Here is a 24,989-nt window from a genome sequence, read left to right on the forward strand (position 1 = left end):
CTCAAATCCCACCTCCTCCTAACACTGCTCGCTAATCTATGCACAGCATGTGATCTAAGCAGATTCCACAAGCCTCAGAAGGGATACATTACTCACCGTAATCGTATTTCTGATGCTTGTATCTGCTTAGATTCACATGCGACCCACCCTTCCTTCCCCTCTGAGAGAAGGCGCATGGATGCTTGTAGTCTTATCTTATCTATCTTCTATCTGCTTGGATCATCTGTACTCGCGCTACTCCTCATGCTACCTCATGTCACAAAAAATACAATCTGAGGGTCCTAGACGCGTGAGGGATCATGGGTACAGGGGATGTCACACTAGGGATAGTATTTCTGGCACGCCCTGTGTCGACGCCCATTTTCGAGTTTCGGAAAACAAACTGTAATACTCCGCAGCTTCCACTAGATGTCGGCCTATGCACAGCATGTGAATCTAAGCAGATACAAGCATCAGAAATACGATTACGGTGAGTAATGTATCCCATATATATTCTGAGGCTTGTGGAATCTGCTTAGATCACATGCTGTGCATAGGTCGACATCTAGTGGAAGCTGCAGAGTATTAGTTTGTCTTTCGAAACTCGAAAATGGGCGTCGACACAGGGCGTGCCAGTAATACTATCCCTAGTGTGACGTCCACTTTACCCATGATCCCTCACGCGTCTAGGACCCTCAGATTGATTTTTTCCGCCATACTGGTCGGAAGCATTCCGCAGAGTTCCCTTGCCTTAGCCATACTTTTGCAAAATATTGTTTTATTTCCCCATATCTCCACCCCAACGTTGAGTCGTCGAACATCAGCACTCGACGCCGGCCCGGAGAAAGAATCGACCGTCGAGAGCTGCATGACGGATTTGGGCCTCGGAAGGCCTCTGGCCTCGGCCTTGCAAGTAGGGAGAGAGGGGGGTGGACATACTCTACTCTTTTAGTCTATAGGTACATTCTTATATATTCCTACACTTACTAGCCCGCTGCCACAAGGTGCGTATGGAGGGTACCCCTTTCCAATTTTGCCCCAAGTGCAACCGCAAGTACCCTTGGGTTGACAGACACGCCACGTGCAATCTCTGCATACCGAGGGACCACCCTGAGGCTAACTGCAGAGCGTGTAGTAGGTTCAAACCGAAAACACTAAAGAACCGTTCGACCAAGCGTTAGGCCCACCCGCCAGGCGTCAAGAGGCCATGGCAGCGGAGGGCGCCTTCAGCGATGGCAGCGACGCCGTGCTTTCGGACGGCGAGGGCAACGTGGCGTCAATTGACAGCCAAGCGCATTCCCCGACCTCAGAAGGTAGTCCAGCAAGGTGGCTATGGGGAAGACCCCCGGCGACACAAGCGCTACCCACAGCACTTCCACAAAACACATGAAGTCCAACCGCGACTCGACGTGCACGTCGAGTACTCGGAAAGAGGCACATGGAGAACGGTCCGAATTGGTGTCCTCTGTGCGTTCTCGATCACCGCATGACTCCAGGCAACCAACCACTGTTGCCAAGAGTGCCATCGCTCCCCAAGGTATGGGAGGTTCGATCGTCGGAAGACTAAGCCGATCTCTATCCCCAGACCTCACTCCAAGAGTCGGCGTCAACAGGCCGCGCAACGGCTGTTCCCGAGTCCCAACCTCCACACTCAAGAGATGGGGACACTACCCCCGAACCTCGGCGCCAGGCGTCGAAAGGCTCCGAAGGGGCGAAAAAACAGGGTAAACACACTTCCACCCACGGGGAAGGGGAAAAACAACAAAGGAAGCAGTCTCAGCCTCCTTCCACATCTCAAAAACATTCTACTCCACATAAACAGATGGACAAGTCTCAGTCTTCTGTTATCCCAAAGACCCGTGTTCAAACCAGTAGGTTTAGTCAAGATAAAACATGGAAAGCCCTCCAAGAAAGAATCATTCCCAGTTCTATAGAATGGTCTAGTGATGACCTAGACAGAGTCATGTCAAGGATGTCATCATTGGCAGATTTCTACGCCAAAAACCCTGAACACTCTCTCTTATACCCCGGACGGGTTAACATTCTCAGGCTCTAAGGATCCTATACCCCCAAGTAAGAAGTCCCGGGTTGAATCTCCTACTTCAGACCCCTTCTGTATACAGCCCTATTCTCAATATCAGGGAGATCCATCCTTTTGTGAGGATCCAGATTTGGGCATGTTGGAAGAACAAACTGGGACGGGCTACTATGGGGATGATGAGGACCAGGAGGAGGAGAAGGAGGAGGAGAAGGAGGAGAAGGAGGAGGAGGAGAAGGAGGAGGAGAAGGAGGAGAAGGAGGAGGAGAAGGAGGAGGAGAAGGAGGAGAAGGAGGAGAAGGAGGAGGAGAAGGAGGAGGAGGAAGAGGACGACCCAGAAACCTACAGGGTAGATTCCTCGGTAGATAAAGAACCCCCGGTTACCGACTCCCCTGTCGACAACCAGCCTTTCTTGAATGAAGTTCTGTCCAGAGCGGCAGAACACTTCCACATTGACACCCAGGGTGCTAGGAAGAGAGGGACTTTGCCGAGGAGTTAGTGGGAGAAAGGAGACCTGTTGCCCAGGCCATCCCTATCCTTAAGTCAATACAAAGAAGGATAGACCCTTCCCTTGTTAATACCAATCTCACTAGGGCGGTAAACCCCAGAGTTGAGAAGCTTTTCAGGGCAGCCCAAACAGACCCACTGTACATAAGAGGGCATCTGAAACCGGACTCCCTGGTAGTTACAAACCCCCGTAAGTGGGCGGGAACACCCTTATCGTCCGAAGCTCCTCCCGACAAGGAGAGCAAGAAGATTTATGGCTTGGGCATGAAAGTAGCCTCCACTTCCGCCTACCAGGCAAGGATTGCCAACTCCACCACCCTGCTGGTGAATTACAACTGCCACCAGTGGGAAGAAGTCGCGGCACTCATAGATTCTGCCCCAGAACCCTTAAAAAGCCAATTGGCGCGTGTTTCGGAGGAAGAAAGAGCCGTGTCCGGTTGCATATTAAAAGCAACCTTTAATGCCGCGGATAACGCCGGCAGATTGATAGCAGAAGGTACTGTTAACAAAAGGCATGCTTGGTTGCGGCAGTCTGGGTTCAAAGACGAAACCCAAGCATCATTGATAGATAAACCGGAGGAGCCGGATCTATTGTTTGGAAAGGCGGTCGAGGACGCGCTGAAAATGCCAAGGACGAGTATGAGACACTCAAATCCCTAGGCCAACTAACCAATAAACCCCCAAACCAGAGAGGGAATGGCAATTTTCGTCGCCCACGCGGACAAAATTCCCAGAGAGGGTCTAACTATTCCCAGGGGCAGGGTACACAATGGAACAGCCAGCAGTCTACCCAGGGTTATGGCAGGGGTAATGAGAGGACGTGGTAAACGTAGAGGCAGCCCCAGTAGAGGCGACGGCACGCCTCCACCAAAACAGTGACGCTCCGTTCACGGTCCCTTCTCGCGCATCCCCAGTAGCGGGACGCATTTCCAACTTAACCCAAGCTTGGGAAGGGATCACATCAGACAGATGGGTGCTGACCACAGTGTCCGCAGAATACTGCATAGAACTGTTAGAGCGTCCCCGAAACCACCCTCCACGACAAAGACTACCTTCTTTGGATCTTTGGACCTTCTTTGGACCACCAGAAGATCCTCCTAGAGGAGATCGTCCATCTTATAGCAAAGGACGCGATAGAACTCATCCCGGGACAATGCGCCCAGTATTGGACCTACGCCTGCAAAGTATGTCGAGCCCCAAAAATTTTGCATGACTACTCTCCAAGAGGTAATGCCCCACAAAAAGAGGGATTACATGGCAACATTGGACATGAAAGATGCCTATTTTCATATTTCCATGTTCCCAGCACACAGAAAGTACTTGCGCTTCAAGGTGGACTATCGGCACTACCAGTTCAAGGTACTGCCCTTCGGGATAGCCTCGGCTCCAAGGGTATTCACCAAGGTACTGGCGGAAATCCCGGTGTACCCTTACCTGGACTACTGGCTCATCACGGGGGAGACCCCAGTAATTTGCAGAACAAACATTCAAAGGACGATTGACCTCCTCTTCGAATTAGGTTTCTCAATAAACGAGAAAGTCAAGTCTGGTGCAAAGCACCTCCAAACAGTTCCTAGGAGCTATCCTAGACACGCAAGAGGGGTGACCTTTCCATCCGAGGAAAGAATTCGGAATATACTGCTGCAAATTCCGCAATATCAGGCCGGTCGCCAGATAACGGTACGCAAAGCAATGCGTTTGCTGGCCATGATGGCGTCATGTATTTACCTGGTCCCCCACACGCGCCTGCACATGCATCCCATGCCGGAATGGTTGGCGAAGTGGTCTCAGGCAAGTGGTCAGTGGGACGATCTAGTGGTCGTTTCGCCAACACTTGTACAAGGCCTTCACTGGTGGACAAGAGAAAATCTGTCCAAGGGGAAACCCTTTTACGATCCCAAGATACAGGCGGTAGTCACAACCGATGCATGCCTGACAGGGTGGGGAGCTCACCACCTCCACCACACAGCTCAGGGTCTCTGGTCTCACTCAGTGGCCAAGAATCACATCAACCTGCTAGAGCTTCTGGCAGTATTCGGAGCGCTTCAAGCGTTCGAGCCCTACCTGCTGAATCTGTCAGTGCAGATCCGGACGGACCGCACTACAGCCATGTTTTACCTGAACAAGCAAGGAGGGACTCGTTCGCCAAATCTGTCCAAGCTTGCCCAAAAAATTTGGATATCGGCACTCAGACGAAACATCTTCCTGTCATCTCAACATGTTCCAGGGGATCTCAATTCTCTGGTGGCTGCTTTGAGCAGAGATATCCTCCCAGAGGAACACAAATGGTGTCTACACAGAGAAATCGTAGAAGATATCTTCTCTCAGTGGGGTTTCCCCACTATAGACCTATTCGCCACAAGCGAAAACACAGTGCCCAGGATTTGCATCCAGGTTCCCCCAGCCAGACTCCCAGGAGAACGCCCTGTGGATGAACTGGTCGGGGAAGTTTGCGTACGCTTTTCCACCAACACCTCATCAGGAAGGTGGTCAACAAGATGAACAGAGAATCAATGACGCTCGTCCTAGTTGCTCCCATGTGGGCGAGACAACCGTGGTTCCCACACCTAGGCAGACTAGCAGTGTGCTAACCCATCAAAATCCCGGGCTGGTACAACCTACTGTCCCAGCACCAAGGTCAAACAGTGCATCCTCAACCCAACTCAATGAACCTGGCAGCATGGCTCCTGAGGTCATAGAGTTCGGACATCTCAAATTACCTCAGAGATGTATGAACATCCTAAAAGAATCTAGGATGCCAAACACGAGGTACTGCTACTTTGACAAATGGAAACGATTCGTTATCTGGTGCCAGAATAAGCAAGTCGACCCAGTTGATTGCACTCCTTCCACAATTGTCACATACATGCTCCACCTGCTGGATGCAGGACTGGTATTTAACTCACTGAAGGTACACCTGGCAGTGCTGTCAGCACACACCACCTCCCATAACAAGGTGTCGTGGTGGAAGATACCAGTGGTAAAGCTTTCATGGAAGGAGTACAGAAACTTCACCCTCCTATTTCAAACCCACCACCAGGATGCGACCTTAACGTGGTGCTATCTAAACTCATGGGCCCCCCATTCGAACCCATGCATAAAAAGCAGTCTCAAACACCTGACTTATAAGACGGCCTTCTTAGTAGCAATAACATCTATGAAAAGGGTCAGTGAAATTCAGGCTCTGTCAGTGCAGGATCCATTCTTTACAGTTCATAAAGATAAACTGTTTTTTACGTACACACCCTAGGTTCTCACCTAAGTTTATTTCTAAATTTCATGTGAACCAGTCCATCGAGCTTCCGGCTTTCTTCCAAGACCCACAAAGCTCGGCTGAGGTGAAACTACACACCCTAGATGTGCGTAGGGCAGTCCTCTACTATGTAAACAAAACCAGACCGCTAAGGAAACAGATCAGCTGTTTGTCTCCGTGGCTACAGGCAGAGAGGGAGATCGCGTCTCGAAAGGTGCCATCTCTAAGTGGATTGTTAACTGTATCCAGCTGTGTTACTCTCTTTCTGAAAAGACTCTGCATTTCACGCCAAGAGCCCACTCTACAAGAGGCATTGGGGCCACTCTGGCTTTCATTGCAAATGTACCCCTTGACACCATTTGCAAAGCAGCTACTTGGAGCTCTATTCACACTTTTACTCAGCACTACTGCATTGACACCCATTCCCAGACAGATACTCAAGTGGGACAAGCGGTTCTAAGACATTTGCTCATGACCCTTCTCACATCCCACCTCCTTCTTCTAACACTGCTCGCTAATCTATGCACAGCATGCGATCTAAGCAGATTCCACAAGCCTCAGAAGGGATACATTACTCACCGTAATCATATTTCTGATGCTTCCATCTGCTTAGATTCACATGCGACCCACCCTTCCTCCCCTCTGAGAGAAGGCGCATGGATGCTTGTAGTCTTATCTAGTCTGTAGTCTTATCTATCTGCTTGTATTATCTGTACTCACGCTACTCCTCATGCTACCTCGTGTCAGAAAAAATACAATCTGAGGGTCCTAGACGCGTGAGGGATCATGGGTACAGTGGATGTCGCACTAGGGATAGTATTACTGGCACGCCCTGTGTCGACGCCCATTTTCGAGTTTTGGAAAAACAAACTGTAATACTCGCAGCTTCCACTAGATGTCGGCCTATGCACAGCATGTGAATCTAAGCTGATACAAGCATCAGAAATAAGATTACGGTGAGTAATGTATCCCATATGTGTATTTTCTCACGATCACTCATGTGGGCTCTAACGCTGCAGCTGGTGGCAAACTGTTTGCTGACTGGAGTTTGAGTGTGGCACCCTCTAGGGAGTTGGAACCAGCTGCCCTTTGATGTTAGCTTTTGTAACGTGTGCCGGAGGACGCACGGACAACGGCTCACAGGTAGGTGACAGTTTTGTTCCTTTTGATCTCCCTAAGGCTTACGCTGTGGTATAGTGCCTATTTCACTCACTCTGCACCCGCTTTCACTGCGCCTGTGTATATATATATATATATATCTATATATATATATATATATATATCTATATATATATATATCTTCTTGTTTTTTGGTAAATGCCAGAAGGATATTTTTCTTTGGATTTTTGGCAAATACACGCGCAAACATGCAGGACGCTAGGGTGGCAGCCTGGCTACTCCAGGCCAGGGATTTATTTAAGGAGAAGCCGGGTTTTCCAATAGTCTTACCAAATAGTGGGACTAAAAAGATTGTCACCACTATTTCCCCTGAACTAACTTTGCTTCGAAAAATCGCGCAAGAAGGAGATCTCTAAGTGGTGGGAGGAGCACTCCCTGCAAAATTACCTTGACGTGGGTCGCGTGCCTCGTGCCTACGTATTATGACAACACCATCTCTTGAGGATCAGGATCCACGTATGTTGGAAGAGTGGGGTGGTGCCAGCAGTCATTGTTCTGCACAATTTCTGAAGATCCTGGTGAAGTATGCCAATTTAGACCGCACTGCTGTGCTTGCACATCTTGAAAAACTTGAATCTGAATTGCTTGATGTTCCCAGTACTGAAGAGGGAAAGAATGCGAACTAAAATTGAAGATCATCTGATTGTTTATGAAGAGGAAATCAAACGGCGCAAACACAGAAAGTTTATCAGGGATAAAACAGACTATGAATCAGGACGAATTTTCACCTTTGCCAAACGATTTGCTTTATTGCGCAAAAACTCAACCACACAACCGTTGCCAAAACAACCAGGTGATGTTGAGGCAATGTCATCGGAGTCTGATGTTTCTATCTCAGAAAATGATGAAATTAAATTTTTTAGACGAAATGAGACTTTTGTGCAAAGATGGAAAAAATCAAGCGAGGCAGAGGTCGTGGCAAGAGCAGAGGAAGAGGGAGAGGAAACTACCAGAAATTGCCAAGAGGGGAAAAAAAACCCGTTGAGGCCGTCGTGGGAAACTGCTCCGATGTACATCAACAGGGCAGGTTAATGCACTCTGGGGTAAAACAGTAACTATGGAAGCTATGAAAATTCATCAAATTGTTAACATGTCTTCCCACATACTCACGGGCCCGCAACTATCACTACCCTCACTAGGCTTAAATTTCTGTCCTACCACGACATTTGATTATGTTGAGTCACGTCTGGATTTTGACAAATTTCTACGTAAGGTCAGACTCAAAGTTCTTTTCCATTAATCCACTGCAGGCCAAACCATCTGTGTCCCGAACTGGTCGTACTGACCTATGTATCTCTGATATCCCTATGCTAACTGACTTGGCCTGTTTGAATAATGACTTATTTGATACCTCCACCTTCGATCCTGTTGACTTTGACATTGATCCCAACTGGGATATATGCGCCAAATTGAAAAACAAGTCCAGGTTCAATCCGCAATTTTCTGTGGGTGGCTGTATTGAGGCTTTCCAGGATCTTTGCATCAGTGATCTTTGCAAATTAAGGAAGAAACCCTTCAACCATAAACAGAATTTGACTATTCCACAACGTTCAGCCCTCAGTGAACTACAGAATTTGTCCAATATTGTGATAAAACCGTCCGACAAAGGCTCTAATATTGTTATTCAGGATAGGGAATGTTATGTGGCCGAAGCTAATCGTCAACTACGGGACCGGTGTTGTTGTTCCAGGCTGCAAAAATCCTTTTGGAGAAATACTGTCGGAGCTGACTTCTCTATGTAGCAAATGGGCGGATAAAGGTCTTCTTGAGGATGAGTTAGCCAAATTTCTTGTTCCCGAAAGCCATACCATCGCTACTATATACTTCCTGCCTAAGACACACGTCTTTGACTCATCCACCCGGCAGGCCGATTGTCACCTTATGTGGTTCCCTTCTTGAACATATGGCCCAGTTCATTGATGACTCTGTTCCCGTTTGTTTCAGTGTTACCTTCTTATCTACGGGACACTAAGGACTTTTTGAGTCACATTACTGATAATCCCTTAGGAGGAGGGTCTAATGTTGGCTACTCTCGATGTTGTTTCCTTGTATACCTCCATTGATCACACCACCGGGTTGGCAGCTTGCAAATATTTATTGGACACTCATTTCTGAATTTTCTAGGGCACAGTTGTATGATTTTGGATATGCTTCTGTTCTGCTTAACTAACTGTTTTTCTGTTTGAGGGCTTCTTTTATCATCAGGTTAGAGGTGCTGCTATGGGCAGTACCTTTGCCCACCATACGCTAATGTGACCATGGGGTGGTGGGAGGCTACTTTATTGTCTGATTTACTTTAATCTAGTTTCCCTACACAAATTATTGGTTGGTGGCGTTACATTGACAATGTTTTTTTTAATTTGGAAAGGAAATGAAAGTGAATGGACATCTTTTGTGGACAGCATTAACAATACTATGAATCTGAAATTCACAGAATGTCATAGCTCCACTGAGATTGTATATTTGGATGTCCATGTGAGGCTTGATAACTTTGGCATTCACACATCCCTTTACAAAAAACCCACCAACACAGGCCTCCCTCTGCATGCCACAAGTTTTCATCCGCCCTCCTGTAAGAATAGCATTCCCTATGGCGAATTTATTCGCTTTCGGCGCAACTGTACAGATATCCTTGAATTTCACCCGTGTTGCAGTCTGGCTGCCGTTGGTTTTTTACAACAGGGTTATCGAAAGAAGATTATAGAAATGGCCTTTGTTAAAGCATGTGCACTTTCGAGGGAAAAGTTATTGCATGGTCCTACCAATAAGAAGAACAAGGTCCATGATGATCCCTGCCTCATGGTCGCATTTAATAATGCTTCCTATGATGTCCGGAAGTTTATTATGAGACATTGGCGTATTCTCATGCTTGACAAAGATCTTGGTCCAATACTGCCAAAGTGCCCTATACTGACCTACAAACAAGCACCTTCGCTGAAGGACAGACTGGTTTCCAGTTATTTATCACCTGTCCAAAAAAAAACTCTACCATGACCAATTGGCTACCAAGTTTTCCAAAAGGGTTTACCAAGTGCCAAAAATGTAAGGCCTGTCCACACGCTACTGCCTGCAAATCCTTTATACATCCTATTATAGGCACTGAATTTAGGATAAAACATTTTATCAACTGTGATACCCCTTTTGTAGTGCATGTCCTCGCGTGTCCCTGCCGGAAATGGTACGTAGGGTCCACTACATGTATATTGAAGCTCAGAATTTTACAGCACTGAAGAGCCATTAAGAATTTTGACCCTACGAACCCCATGGCCAAACATTTCAGGCAGGAACATCATAGTGATGTACACCTTATGTTTTTTGCTGTTGCCCATGTCCCGACTAACTTGAGAGGTGGTGACCGAACCCTGAAACTTAGACAATTGGAAACCAGGTTAATTTTAGACTTTGATACTAAATACCCCAACGGTCACAACGTGGATGAGGAGTTGCATATTTTTATGGGCATCTGATGCTCTGTTCCTTTCGCTCCAGTTTTTCTTGTTCTTGTCTGTTTGATTCTGGTTACCTAATATTGCTTCTCTTGAGTACTAATAAGACATACTGCTCTGGCCTGGAAACGCCTTGTTTTAATTTTACTGTCTGTTATTGCACGAGACTCATTTTGTTTTTGGTTTTACGGCTGTCTTGCCATTCTGATACATTAAGGGACCGTTATTATGATTTTGATATAGGTTTATTCTAAATCTATTTTTTTCTATGGATATTGCTCTTTCCTTCCAATTTTTGCCTTCTCTCCTTACTTGTTGTTCTATAAGGTTGAGCACTGTGTAGATGTCTTGTTTTCATATATTAGCTTTTTACCGTGTGGGCACGTGATCAACAAAAAGCAACTACTTTTTCAAGACTCTAGGGCATGTAGTGTCTTTATTCCAACCCTAGCTTGCAGCCATATGTATTATAATATGGAATTTTATCGTAAAATCCTTGCACTTTTGAGTACCAAAACAAGTTTGGTCTCTTGTCTATTGCTGCTAAGTCGGTATGTTTACATAGAAATGCACTTGCACTTTATGCTTTATCTGTGGGCTGTCCCACTTATCAGATCTTTTGCTATTGCACTTGCACTTTATGGCCCATTTATAGAAACATGTTTTAATTCCATGGTCGCACTTTTCTGATAGTGATGCATTTATTTTTAACAAGCTACTATTGGCTTCATATCTATATTGTTTTGTTTTCTTCAATTTTATACTACTGCTATGTTAATATGTTTACATAATATTGCACTTGCACTTCATGTGATAACTATTGACTGCATGTTTCGGAAAGTAATGTTTTCATTTCCAAGAAACAAATATTTTTGTGTATGCATCCATATCAATAATCCTTTATTTTTTATCATGGACTTATATTTCAGTATTATACTTACCTCTTATTTTGTGACACTTTAAACATGTTTCTTGAATCAAGTTACTGTGCAATGTATTATACTGTCATATCTAATTGTTCATATCATTGTTTTGTTTTAGATTTTACTCCAGTCTAACATGGCTGCTCTGGTTTTTACAGAATAATGGTTGACTTGTGGAAATGGGCAAAATGGAAAAGGGACTACTGTGCAATATGTATTGTTTTTCACTCTGCTTCTGTAACGTGACCAAGCGCTCAGGGAAGCGCGAAACGCGTCGTTCAGGACCCATCCTTGGCGTCCTGCTTTGTTTGCTGTGTGTGCTTTGCTTTTTTGCCTTTTTTTTTTACCATCATTAAAACTCGTGTCTTTACCTTGATTCGAGTTTGTCATTTTTGAGACCTGCAGTACCTCATGGTGGAGTGCAGTTTTCTTTCCTCTGTTGTGCTTTTTGATATATATATATATATATATATATATATATATATATATATATATATATATATATATATATATATATATATATATATATATATATTGATTAAATTCTTCGCATTGAATCCACCTAAAGAAAAAAGGTGTGTCCCTCAAGAGGGCAAGACTATAATAACGAAGGCGGATCTACCAACACTATCAACTCCCATGTTCCTACAGGAGGAGGGTATCAGTACCTCCGACTCGTCGATCATCAATCCGGAAGATCTTGAAGTGAACACGGAGTGGTTTAAAAGTAGCAAATTAAGAACGAAATTGAAGTTTAATCCTCCGATCATGACAGGCAGTAATATTCGTTCCAAGATCTGGTCATAAAGGATCTCAAAAAGATCAGAGGGAGAGAGGATAAAACTTTCAAATCCAATATGACCCTCTCTTTCAACAAAGGCCTCAAGGAACTAAGTTGTTTGACTGCATTATCAAAGCATCAGACAAGGGCCGGAACATTGTATTGATGGACAGAGCGCAGTACATTAAAGAAGCCAATAGACAATTGAATGATCACTCCTGTTACGAGAAACTTCTGGGAAAGCCCATTGTGGACCTAGAATTGAAAGTACAAGAATTCATTGATGTATGTATGTTAGAGGATCAAGAAGTGAGATTTCTCTACAAACATAGTACCATCCCCACCTTTACTTTCTTCCCAAAGTCCACAAATGTAAGAAAAAACCTCTGGGAAGACCAATTGTTACTCTCTCAGGATCACTATTGGAAAATATGTCCAAGTATATCGACGAGACACTATTCCCTTTTGTACCATCTCTACGCTCATATTTAAGGGACACTAAGGACTTTCTATTGAAAATTAATGAATTACCATGCGAATCAGATTACATCCTGGCCACTATGGACGTGGTATCATTATATACTTCAATAAGACATGAGCAAGGTCTAAGAGCATGTGCCCATTACCTGAACACAAGATCGCTGAACTACACCAGACATTCTGAGATGGTACTTGAAATTATCAATCTGTGCCTTAAGAATTATATTTTTCTGTTTGATCAAAAATATTACAGGCAGATACAGGGCACAGCGATGGGCACCCTGTTTGCCCCTACCTATGCGAACTTAACCATGGGCTACTGGGAGAAGTATGAGGCTTTCAAAGAAGAATATGAACAATACACACAAAGTGATCATGTGGTACAGGTACATTGATGTCCTTTTCATCATTTGGAAGGGAACATCAGCAGAATGGATGGAGTATGTCAAGCTGTTGAATATTAACGAGTTCAATCTTCAGTCTACTGAGACACATAGCCCAGAAAAAGTTGTATATCTCGATCTTACTGTGTTCATCGAAGAGGGAAAAATTAAGAGTGAACTGTTCCAAAAACCCACAGGTGTAAATATGCCTTTACATGCCAATAGTGCCCACTGCAAGAATCTGGTTTGGAGTATTTCTTATGGAGAGTTTGTTCGCTTAAGCAGAAACTGCACCAAAATTGAGACCTATGACGGAGAAAGTAAAATTACCGCTTGGGGATTCAGCAAACAGAAATATCCTAAAAGAGTAATTGAACGTGCGTATTTGAGAGCACGACAACGGGAGAGGATGTCATTACTAATGGAACCAAATGCTGATCATGAGCTTCTGACGGAGAGAGACAAAGTACGGCTGGTACTAACTTATGGTCAAACTGCCAAGACAATTAAAACCATCGTGAAAAAGTATTGGCATGTACTAACCACTGATAAAGATCTACAAGGCACACTTGGACCATATCCGAATTTTTCCTTTCGGAAATGTAAATCCATTAAGGACTCTCTTGTGAGCAGCTACATGGCACCCGAACCCAAGAAGAATCCATCCACTTGGCTAACACAAAGAAAAGAGGTTTTTTTTAAATGTTCCAAGTGTAAAATCAGCAAATATGCGGACAAATGCACTACATATGTGCATCCCATTCTGAAAACCAGTCTACCCATCACGGAAAAAATCACCCGTGACTCTGAATATATTGTTTACGTTCTGAAATGTACCTGTTGTAAATGGTATGTAGGTAGCACCAAATGCAGATTAAAACTGAGGATTTTACAACATACCAGGTCAATCAAGAACAGAGACTTTACCTATCCTATAGCCAAACACTTTTGGGAAACACACGGGGGAAGCTATCTGACTTCTCTTTCTTTGGGTTGAAACAAGTTAATATTGGCCCGAGAGGTGGCAATAGAGAAAAACTGCTTAGACTCTGTGTATTATAGACTTCGAGAGCAAGACCCCTTCGGGACATAATATAGACGAAGAATTATACACATTTTTGGGAGAATGAGCAGAATGTGTGCCATTGGAAAGATAGATCTGTTAGCCACTTATTTATGAGACCTATATATTCCACACAGCAAGTCCCCATTCCACTATGCCATTAATTCTCAAAGTGGACAAATTGAGGCAATTCGGTCAATTGCCTAACCATGTTATTAATGTATGCGAACGTAAATTGAGGTCTCTTTCTAAATTTTTAACTACGAGTCAGCTATCGGAGTTAGACATTCGTACATTATACCCTCCAGTCTATACTGTGATCAACTGCCTCTTACCGTTTTGGAATATGAATTGTAATGCTCATTTTTTAAAACCTCCGTACCAACGTTTTGGTTTTGTCGGAAGGCTTTTTAATATTCTTGGTCTGCGGCAAACATTAGAGATTCTGGCCATCATAGCATTAATCGAAGGACTGTAGGATTGCATTCCGTAGAAGATGTCTTTTATAGAAAAATAGAAATGTATTCTGTCTGATTTCGCATGGAGATCTGGCCGAATTTGTCTACTGGGTTCTACATGCTGGACGTGCTGCCTTTTCTCCAACTTTTAAGGGGTGTGAAATTGGGTGTACATATTTGGGCTAACCTAGAGAGCGGTCAGAATGTTGGGTGGCTAACGGGCAACACAGTTGGTCCCTTTTAGATGTATGAAGATTCATCATAAACAAGGGTATCACACACTGTGTATTTTAGTATTTTTGTGTAGTGCCCCCGTTTTTGTATGAACATCTGACATTCCCGTTCTTCACGAAATCCGGTACACAAGTATCGACTCTATCTTAAAAGACACGGATAATCTGGGCACTAAGCCTAGGATTTCTGTCTATAACACTGCACTATGCAATCTAAATGAGGGCAACTATAATCGACATTGCTTATCCCATAGTATAATGAGCAACAGGCATTATGGGTTGTAAATCCACTGTGCACAGTATCCTACACATTTCATTGAAATCATTAAGTTACTTGTATTGGCACAACGATGGGAATGCGTGAGAATTTTACGACCAATCCATATGGACATACACAGGCTGTTGTTTTTACTATGGTCCCTAGAGAACAGGGTAGTCCTCTTTCTATGACTAATGACCAGAATCAGAGTGTAAATGTATGCTGTGGCCAGGGGGGAACCATGTGATCAAGCTACAGGACGTAGCGAAACGCGTCGTCCCATTGTTGGCCTCCATTGTTATGATGCCGGCCTGGGGTTGCTAACCCTGGATTTTAACATTTTTTTAACTGTGCATTAATTTTGTGAAATAAAGGACATTTGTGCATTGAAATACGGTTGGTTTGCAATCCGCTCTTTTCAAGGAGAAACCCTGTATGCATACCCGTTGCACTCCCACCCTGTGTAGTGCGGCTCACTTCTTCGACAAGAGGGCTCTCTTGACGGAAGGCAATCTGATATATATATTCTGTAGATGTATTTTGGATATAATAACATTTTGTGTATGTGTGTATCTGTGTATATGTATACTGTAAGGATACAGAAGTAGACTGAGGACACAAAGGTGGCATGCTTGTTGGTTCAGACTTTTATTGAATTGAAATTAAGGAAGAACGCTACCTGTCCCTATGACTACTAAGGATAATGCCAGAATGTCCGTCAGAATGATAAAGTCCACTCTCCTGTGTCCTAAACCTATTACCGTCCCTTAGACTTCAACAGTAAACCTATGACTAAATTACACCCTGCTTAGAACATGAGGACTTCCTTCTTTGGGATGGTTTAGGCATTTCAAAGTTACAAAACAGTAGTTGGGAGGCGTCTCCCTTCCCCAAGCGTTCCTCAGATTCTCTTTTTCAATAGTCTCTATCACAGTTTTGTCTTCTGCCTTTGGTCTTCTCGTGATTTGTGCCAAAGGGGTCGTTCTTTCCCCATGGGCTTTCTGTGACTTGTGTCAAAGGGTCTCTTCCCTTGGACTTCTCGCAACTTGTGTCAAAGGTTCTTTGCCCTTGGTCTTATCGTAACCTGTGCCAAAGGTTTTCTTCACCTGGCGTTGTCATGCTTTGTGACAAAGGTTCTCTTCTTCTGGACTTCTCATGCTTTATGCCGGATTAGGGTTGAAAGCTTGAGATGGAAATGTTTGAGGGAGAAAATAACGAAGATTATTTATCCCCAAAAAACCTTGTCTTTTTTCTCCCTTGACCATTTCTGACTTTGCCCCCCACCCACACCCCTACTTAGCTTGCTACCGACTCGCTGTGTCCCTGCGACGCTCGTTCCCTTTCACTGCCGTGATCTGGAATCGGCGCCGCAGAGTCCTTTCGTTTCTTTCATTTTTTTTCAGGACCGGCTGCGGGCGTCACCCCCGCAACCCCCACTCACAATATAGTGAGCAAGGGGGTGGGGGATTCAAGAAAGTCAGTCAATAAGTTCAACTAAGGAATCTGTCTGTGTCCAAAAATAAACTTGGCCTCACAACTAATCTTATGCAACATGTAGGGATGTCAATAACCAGAACGATAATGTGCAATATAAAGTTCAGAATTTGGTTCAGCTTGTAGTGTTCTTTCCGCTCCCTTCCCCAAGTATAAAACAGTTCCTATAAAAAGACTGAAGTTTGTCTTGAGTTTCAAAGTGATATAAAGTTGACCACGTTTCAAAACACAGTTCAAACACAAAATCCTGAGGCCCACGTCCTCGAGACAAATCTCAGGGATCCTTTCCCCAAGACACAATTTCATTGAGGTTTTCAAATGAGGGTATTTCCCCAATTTCTTTAGGATTCTGCGACACTCTATATTGCTGTTCTTTAAAGCACAAAGGTTTGTCCTCTCTATATGTATACAGTGCTTTTGTGGAAATAACATAGTTGAAAGTTAATTGCAATGTAAAGTTTCTTTCACTTTAAATGTCATCCGATATGGTATTATATTGAGAAAGCGTCCCTTGTCTTGATGTCTTCATAAGTTCATGTTTTCCATCATTACGGTATTCAAAATGGTACCTTTTGTTTATGTTGAATGTTCTCTGCCGTTCGACACCTTCGTAACGCGTAAAGGGTTTAAGGTAAGTTACTTTCATTCAGTTCGTTGTTAAATGATGCATTCAAAAAATGTTGCAGACTTTATAACCTGAATATTCAAATGGATTGTCCTTCCACGTATTCCTCATCTTATATCCATATCCAGCTTAAGCTGCTTGTGAAATTTTTTCCGGCAGGGGGTGCTGTGCGTCGATGCCTGTTGTATCGATGTCCCTCGAGGGCCTTCGTCTTGATGTCGACAATCACTGGTATATAGCGCACACAGCAACCGTTGGCTACAGTTCAGTTTTTCCACGAGAGCTATTGCTTTGGAAGATCAGCGTGCTTCGGTTCCTTGGAAAAACCCATTGAATTTTGTGAAAAATGGCACATTTTTTGGCATCATCGACTCCAAAATCGGGGTTTAAAAAATGCCACGACTGCAGGGCAAAAATGTCCATATGGTCCCTCGTTGGGGGTGACTGTGGTGCTTGTGATTCGATCATAAGATATTGGAGTTTGGCTCCTGCCTTTCGATGAAGGTGAAAGCCCTGAAAAATGTAGAGGGAAATTAGCTGCAGGTAGGTCATATAAATCCCCATCGACGACTCAGTCGAAAAAAGGGATCCTCTGTGTCGAAGAGCGACTCTCTTCGTCGGAAGAAAACTAAAGACTACCTCGATCCAGGAGTGGGTCTCACCACTCATCGTGGTCTTCACAACGTTGGAAGAAAAGGTGTCACAGGTCGCCGTCTTCTTCACTGAGTTCCTCCTCTGAATGGGTTGCTTGCCTGACCAAATCGGCCTCACCGGCTGAATTGGAGAGATCCAGACTGAAAATGCTTCAGGTGTTCGAGAATGCATCCTCGACCCCCTTGAAGAGCAAGAGTCATGCCCATGTCGAGAAACCCAACAAAGAGACGGCAAAGGACAAAACCTATGCACCTTCGGGCCCGGGTGTCCTGGTGAAAACTTCCATTGAGACGAGAAGAAACTCCTTTGATGGGAAAATCTGCGAAGTCATAGACACCGAAAGAGTTGACATCCTTGCTGAAAAAATGTTCGACCCTTCAGTTGTTCAAGCTCTCAACTTTGATGTCGAGGTAATGGCCCAAAATGTCGCCCTCACAATTACGATGGCCGAAAATGTGACTTTTTCTTTATAGACCCCCCTGATCCCCTTACACACCATATATATATTTGGGAGGGGGTATGTAATATAATGGTAATATGAGGGGTGCGGGGGAGGGGGTTTAAAAAAAATTAACAAGTCTGCATTTTCAACCGTCATAATAAAAGTGGTTGCAATGATCACATAGTTCCGACGTCAATGGCATGGAAGACTTTGACACCGTCATCGACGCATGTGACAAATTCTTAGAATGAAGTGGTAAAAATGAGAGATTCTTTTCTCCCACTACCAAGGAAAGAATTCTTTAAGCTGCTTTTTTCCATTTATGTGTAACATGAGCCCTCATCTGATGATTCACGACCCTTTGGGTTGCAATATGGGACACAAGGTGTTCCAGAGGCTCTGATATCAGAGGCGTCCAAGATGAAACATCTATGAGACTCTACAAACTGCAAGTGGAATAGATACTTCTCCCGAGATTGAGTTTGGAAGGCCAGATCCCGCAGATCATTTTGTTGGGTCGTACAGACAATGTCTGTCTAGAGTTATTGAGTATCTGGGATGGAGTAGACATGCACCACATTTTGAGCAGGTTGATCTGAGTAATATTTTAGATAAGGGACCCCAGGAGGAACCTATACTTTCCTTCCATGTAGCCATACAAAGGTGGGTCAATGCCAGCAGTAAATAAACAATTGACAGCAAATATAGAGCTTCAAACAGTGATCCCTTTTACTTAACCCTTTAAATGCCAGCGACGAGCCGGCTCGTCGGTAAAAACCGCTCCAGGTTGCCACCGACGAGCCGGCTCGTCGGTGGCACTTAAGGGGGTTAATGAGGGGGGAAATGCTGGCGGGTTTGGGCGGTGAATACCGCGATTTTCAAAAAAAACCATTGGCACTGGGGGGGGGAACCTCAATGGCACTTAAGAGGTTAAGCAAACATCCTATACCGGAAAGTTTGGTAAAGGCTGCCAAATCCACGTCTAAATGGACTGTATATCCAACAATTTCACCCATCAGAGATGACCAACGCTATTATGCCATGGCAAAAAAGGTCTTCTCTGCTGGAAGTATGGCCCTTAAGTCGGCAAATGCCACATGTGCACTGGCTCATTTCACAGTTACCCTATGGGAATGCATATTGATGGCAGCTGAACATATCCTGAAGGGGAAAAAAAGACTATTCCTTCAGATGCATGGGCATTGGACTTAAGAGACTTTAACAAGTTCCTCAGGAAGGACAAGTTCAAGATGGTTCCCCTTTCTCAGATCCTTCAGGCCCTGCAGTTTCAGTACTGAATGGTATCATTGAACCTTCAGGATGCTTACTTTCATGTGCCAATCCATCACAAGCACAGAAGGTACCTGAGGTTTGCGGTTGGGGGTTCTCATAATTAGTTTTGAGTTCTGTCTTTTGGGCTGACCTCCGCCCCCAGGGTTTTCACCAAGTTGATGGCAGTGGCGGCAGCGAGTCTCAGAAGAGGGGGGAGTCACTTCCATATCTGGACGATTTGGCTGATCAGGGCACGTTCTCCCGATCACGTCCTGGAACATCTCGGCTCCACCTGTCACTCCCACCACAGACGGGGCTTCTATCTCAACTTCAAGAAGTCCCACATGATACCACCTCAAAGGCTCCAATTCATTGGGGCAGTCCTGGATGCATCCTCGGAAGGCCTTGACACCCGAGGTGAGGGCTCAAGCCATTCTGCAGATGGTCACCAAATTCCAGAGTGCCCAGCGTCTTCCGGCCTTCGATTTTCTTGAGGTTGCTCGGCCTCATGGCATCCTGCATTTTCCTGGTGCCAGAGGCTCGCCGGAAGATGAGGTCTTTAAATGGGCTCTCGGGACTCATTGGTCCCAATTCTCAGGCAGCTGGTCAGACTTTCAGGTTCCGAGCAGAGTCGAACAGGATCTTCTATTGTGGGTCTGCGAGAAAATCATTCTGAAGGGAGAACCTGTTTGGCAACCATGAAGGAAGAAGGAATCTCCCTATCGGCAGTTCACCTAGCCGGAGAGGTGAACATGGCGGAGGACGCTCTGAGCATGCAGCGCACAATCTCCCATGAGTGGGAACTAGCTTGGGAAGTCCTTCAAGAGATCTTCACCCTTTGGGAACCCCTCAAGTGGATCTGTTCGCAACCACTGTCAAACTGAAGTGCGAACTGTACTGCTCCAGGGAATTTCCCCCAAGAGGAGCTCTAGGAGACGCGTTCATAGTGGACTGGGAGTTTCCACTTCTGTATGCGTTTCCTCCAGTCCCTGTTAATCTTCAAATGATCAGGAGGTTGAGAAAGTTCGGGAAATCCATGATCCTAATTGCTCCGGATTGGGCCGGAGGACGTGGTACCCGGACCTTCTGGACATGTCCATCTGCCCTCCAATATGTCTTCCTCAAAGAGAGGAGCTTCTCTCGCAAGAGAAGGGTCGGGTTCTCCATCCAGAGGCCAAGGCACTCCACCTTCATGCATAGTTTCTAAGAGGTTGAGATATAAGGATTGGGACCTTCTGGATGACGTAATGGAGTATTCTTTAGTCCAGAAGGCCAGCAACAAAATCCTTGTACTACTGCTGCTGGAATAAGTTCTGCAGCTGGTGTAGGGATAAGAGTGTAGACCCTTTTATATGCAGCACACCTATGGTTGTATCGTTCCTATTACACCTGGCTAATCTGGGGCTCCAGGTTGGCACAATTAAAGGCTATCTAGCAGCGCTCTTCTGAAGAGATATCTTTCTTCAAAATATCACTACTGATACAATTTCTAAAGGGACTGACAAATGTACTACCTCCGATCCCCTTTCAAGTCCCGGTTTGGCATCTCAACTTGGTTTTGAAATTTCTCATGTGTGCTCATGTGTGCTCCTTTCGAGCCTATTCCTTCCTATCTGTTAAGATTGCTAACACTCTAAACCATCCTTTTATGGCTGCTCCTACATCAACCCGTACGGTGAATGAAGTTCAAGCCTTGTCTTGTAAGCCTCCTTAAGGAATTTTGTTTAAGGCTAGAAGGTTAAACCCACATTTGTTCCCAAAAATGTCTGATTTTCATTTGACTCAAAAGATTATAATACCGTCTTTTTATCCTCCACCTAATCCTGGAAAGGACGAGGAGAGATTACACAGGCTTGACCCAAGACGTGCACTTTGCTTCTACATATCCAGGATGTCTAAGTTAAGACAGGATGATCAACTTTTTGTTGGTTACACAGGGCATAAATTGGGTATGGCGGTCACAGAACAAACCTTATCCATGTAGATCATTTTAGGAATTTCTGAATGCTACATATTAGCTGGAAAAGACCCTCATGAGGGTCTAAGAGCTCATTCAACCAGGGGCATGGCTACTTCCTCTGCCTTTTTAGAGGGGAGATCCGAATTCAGGATTTGTGCGGTGGCCACATGGTCCTGCGTCCACACATTCACAAAGTATTATAGTCTAGGACTCTTCCTCGGGCTGGGAAGGTGGATTTGGGAAGGCAGTGTTACATTCAGTACACACAAGCCAATAAGTAACTCCTAAATTCTGACTCCCTCCTCCAAAAATGCAAACACTGCACCATTCGAAGAACATGTTACTTACCCGTGGTATCATTCTTTTGATTGGATGTTCTGCCCACGTATTCATCGCCCCTCCCAACCTACCCCACAGTAGGATTTTCTAGTTATTGCAGTTTACGTTCTTTCAGGTTGAGTAACTGTCTTGCGTAAGGTACATTCAAAGGGAAATTGGAAATGCACACAAAAATGGAACTGAAGCCAACGGTCCCTGTGCGCGCTATATACCAGTGATGAGGTCCGTATTGAGACGGAGGCTCTCGAGGGACATTGAGTCGACAGGCATCGACGCGCTGTGCCCCCTGCTGCTAAATGTTTCCAAAGCAGCCAAAACTGGATATGGATATATCATAAAATGAGGAATACGTGGGAGGAACATCCAATCGAAAGAACGTTACCACAGGTAAGTAGCTTGTTCTTTGCCGCTTCGGCACCTCCGTGATATGTATAAGGTTTAAGTATAAGTAACTTGGTCTTGCTCGGTCAGTTAAGTTTTGTAATTCTCCCGAGCCTTTAAATTGTTCTCATCATATGGAGACTTTCAATAACGAGCTTTAGTTTCCGTGGTCCTCTCTGTTGGCTTTCATGAATTAATAAGTCTTTAACATTTGTCGGTTTTCGTAAGGATTATATTTGGAGACTTTCGACAACGTGTCTTTCAATTCACGCAACCTCTCCATAGAAAAGTATCCTACACTTGCACATCAGGTTTCTTTCTATCTGGAAACTCACTGGTTGCTTTGACGGGCATCCCAGCAGTGCAGATTTTCTGGCCTTTCCTTCGTGCTTCAGGGCTCCACCTCCGGCTCCTCGGGCCATCCTTGGTCGGATTCTGACCCCAAGAAAACGAGCCCCTTGCACACTGGAAAAGGGGGCAGCCTTCCTGCACAACTCCCCTTTCACGCTTCTGTAGGCCGCTCTTCCTTGAACCAAAAGCCTGTTGAATACTAACAGCACCCTGCTGTACTTCTTGGCCTCTCTGCTGCTGCAAGTTCACTGCCACTGCTCCTATCACCATTCCCTCTTTTACATGAGTTAGGTGTGGCTTTTTATACACCTGCAGCCTTGTAACAGGTTGCAGGTGTGAGCTCTCAATTAGCCCTTACTGACCTTTACATCTATCAGCAGGCCTCTTCTTCGTCCCAGCACCTAAGTGGTGAAAGCAACTAGTCTTCACTACTCTTGGTTGCTTCTTCCTTGCCTCAGTACTTTTGGTTTTCATGTGTGAATTATTCTGGGGAGTTGTTTTGTAATACCCCATAAAGACGGGAGATGGTTTGGTCATTATTAGGGAAAGGGAGATATCATATCCCTCCCAAGAACATCTTACTCCCAGTCCCCACAGACACTCCACCCAGGTGATCCTCCATCGCTTATCCACCCCATGGTCGGGATCCAAAAGCGATGGCCTTTCCCTGGCCACCTGCGCAGAGGATCCATGGGGAATAGGAGTGAACACACCCTCAGGTTTCTCACAGCGCTCTTTCACCCCCTCTGCTCACAACTCTTTTCTCTCTTCAGTGCCACTGGGACGAGGAAGATGGCTCTGCACTTCGTCCCAACCACTGCCTCTGAGGTAGCCCTGTTCCTTCCCGGTCCCCCTTTGCAGACCTTTTACTTGGTCTGCAAGGGTTCTGGTCCTTGGCAACATCAGACAGCTTCTACGGTTTCCCCTCTGCTCTCGCGGTCTGTTTGGTATTCAGCGACTGAACCATGCCGGTTTGTATTCACGTGTCTGGTCTCGCTTGGACCACTCAGGCGGCACAACAAGGTAAGTCGTGGTGCTTCCTCGCCTTGCAGTTCTCTGCTTCTCAGTTTCAGGCGGTCAGTTCTTCCGCAGGGCCTCTCCTCAATGTTCCTCTCCCTGGCAGGAAGCTGCTTTGGAGCCGGACAGACTCTGAGGGGAGTCCCTTGTTAGTTTATATGTCCTGACTGCTTTCTAGCTTCCAATAGCTAGCATGTTTGTATCCGTTTGTAGGGCTCTGCATCACCCTGCTCTTCCCTGTGACAGTACTTTTGAAGTTATCTGTATTCACTCTTCTCTCACTCTTCCTCGTCATACTGTTGTATGCCCGATCAACACAGAAATTCGTGGAAGCAAAAGGAGAAATGGAGTATGGGGGTATCTGTGTCCTACACATAGGGCTGAATGCCTCATGTTTAACAGCATGATGGTGTGTATACCTAGTTTTCCCTCAACAGTCACTTCTTCTGGAGAGGGGGGTCCCCACCAATGGTCTTCTCCCACTGAGTACTAGCCCCAGGGGAACTATCAGTTTACGGCCTCACCTCCGTGGCCATATCGGAAGGGTCCACCTATCAGGGAGAAGTAACATCATTGCAAAATTCGTCACAATACAAGCATGGCAAATTCATCCCATTAGAATCAAAGTGCAAGTGTCTTAGTTTAAATACTCGACCTAAGATGAATGCACTTGCCCCACAGTGACCGGTGACAAAATATTTACCAGTGCTTTCTGTAAAATGGTGCATGACACTATAAGCACACTTCATATTTTATGCAATGCTTCCACCCAAAGGCCAGCCATGCACAGTGAAACATTTACTTTCCATTTACTGCAAACAGAGTTTGTTTGCAGTAAACGTCATACATTTAAAAAATCCCCATACTAGCCAGCAAGGTCATACACCATGCAAATGGTACTAACCCTTCATAAAATCTACTCGCTAGTGCGAGTGGGCGAGTATATTTTGCAAGCCCTGTGTGTATGCATGTGTGTATATATATTTCTGAGACTTGTGAAATCTGCTTAGATCGTATGCTGTGCATAGGCCGACATCTAGTGGAAGCTGCAGAGTATTACTGTTTTCGAAATTCGAAAAGGTACGTCGACAGTGCGTGCCAGTAATACTATCCCTAGTGTGACGTCCACTGTACCCATGGTCCTTCACGCGTTGAGGGCCCTCAGATTGATTGTTTTCCGCCATCGTAAATGGACGCTAAATCGTGGATTTCTGATTTTGGCATAACGCCATTGATTAATCAAATTAGTTTACTCTTCCTATACTTTATATCTTTCACTCACCAACCATCGATAACCTCTCCGACAGCGGTGAAGAAAACGACTGACCGTCAAATAAGACGCCCATGGATGGATCCTTTGGCCTTGGTGGGCCGCTTCAGGCTTCGGCCCACACAGTAGGGAGAGAGGGGGGGAGGACATTGGAGAATATATGGACCCCTTCTCCAGCATTGGATCTTTCATGGATTCATAT

General features: G+C 45.1%; 1 protein-coding gene across 2 annotated transcripts in view; it reads left to right on the top strand.

The window, feature by feature from the left end:
* CEP85L (centrosomal protein 85 like) overlaps positions 1-24,989 on the top strand; it is a 1,005,009-nt gene that overhangs the window by 465,050 nt on the left and 514,970 nt on the right. The window lies entirely within an intron of this gene.

Source organism: Ambystoma mexicanum, chromosome 4p (genome assembly GCF_040938575.1).
Source record: "Ambystoma mexicanum isolate Mex_15411 chromosome 4p, UKY_AmexF1_1, whole genome shotgun sequence".
In the NCBI taxonomy this organism is placed as follows: domain Eukaryota; kingdom Metazoa; phylum Chordata; class Amphibia; order Caudata; family Ambystomatidae; genus Ambystoma; species Ambystoma mexicanum.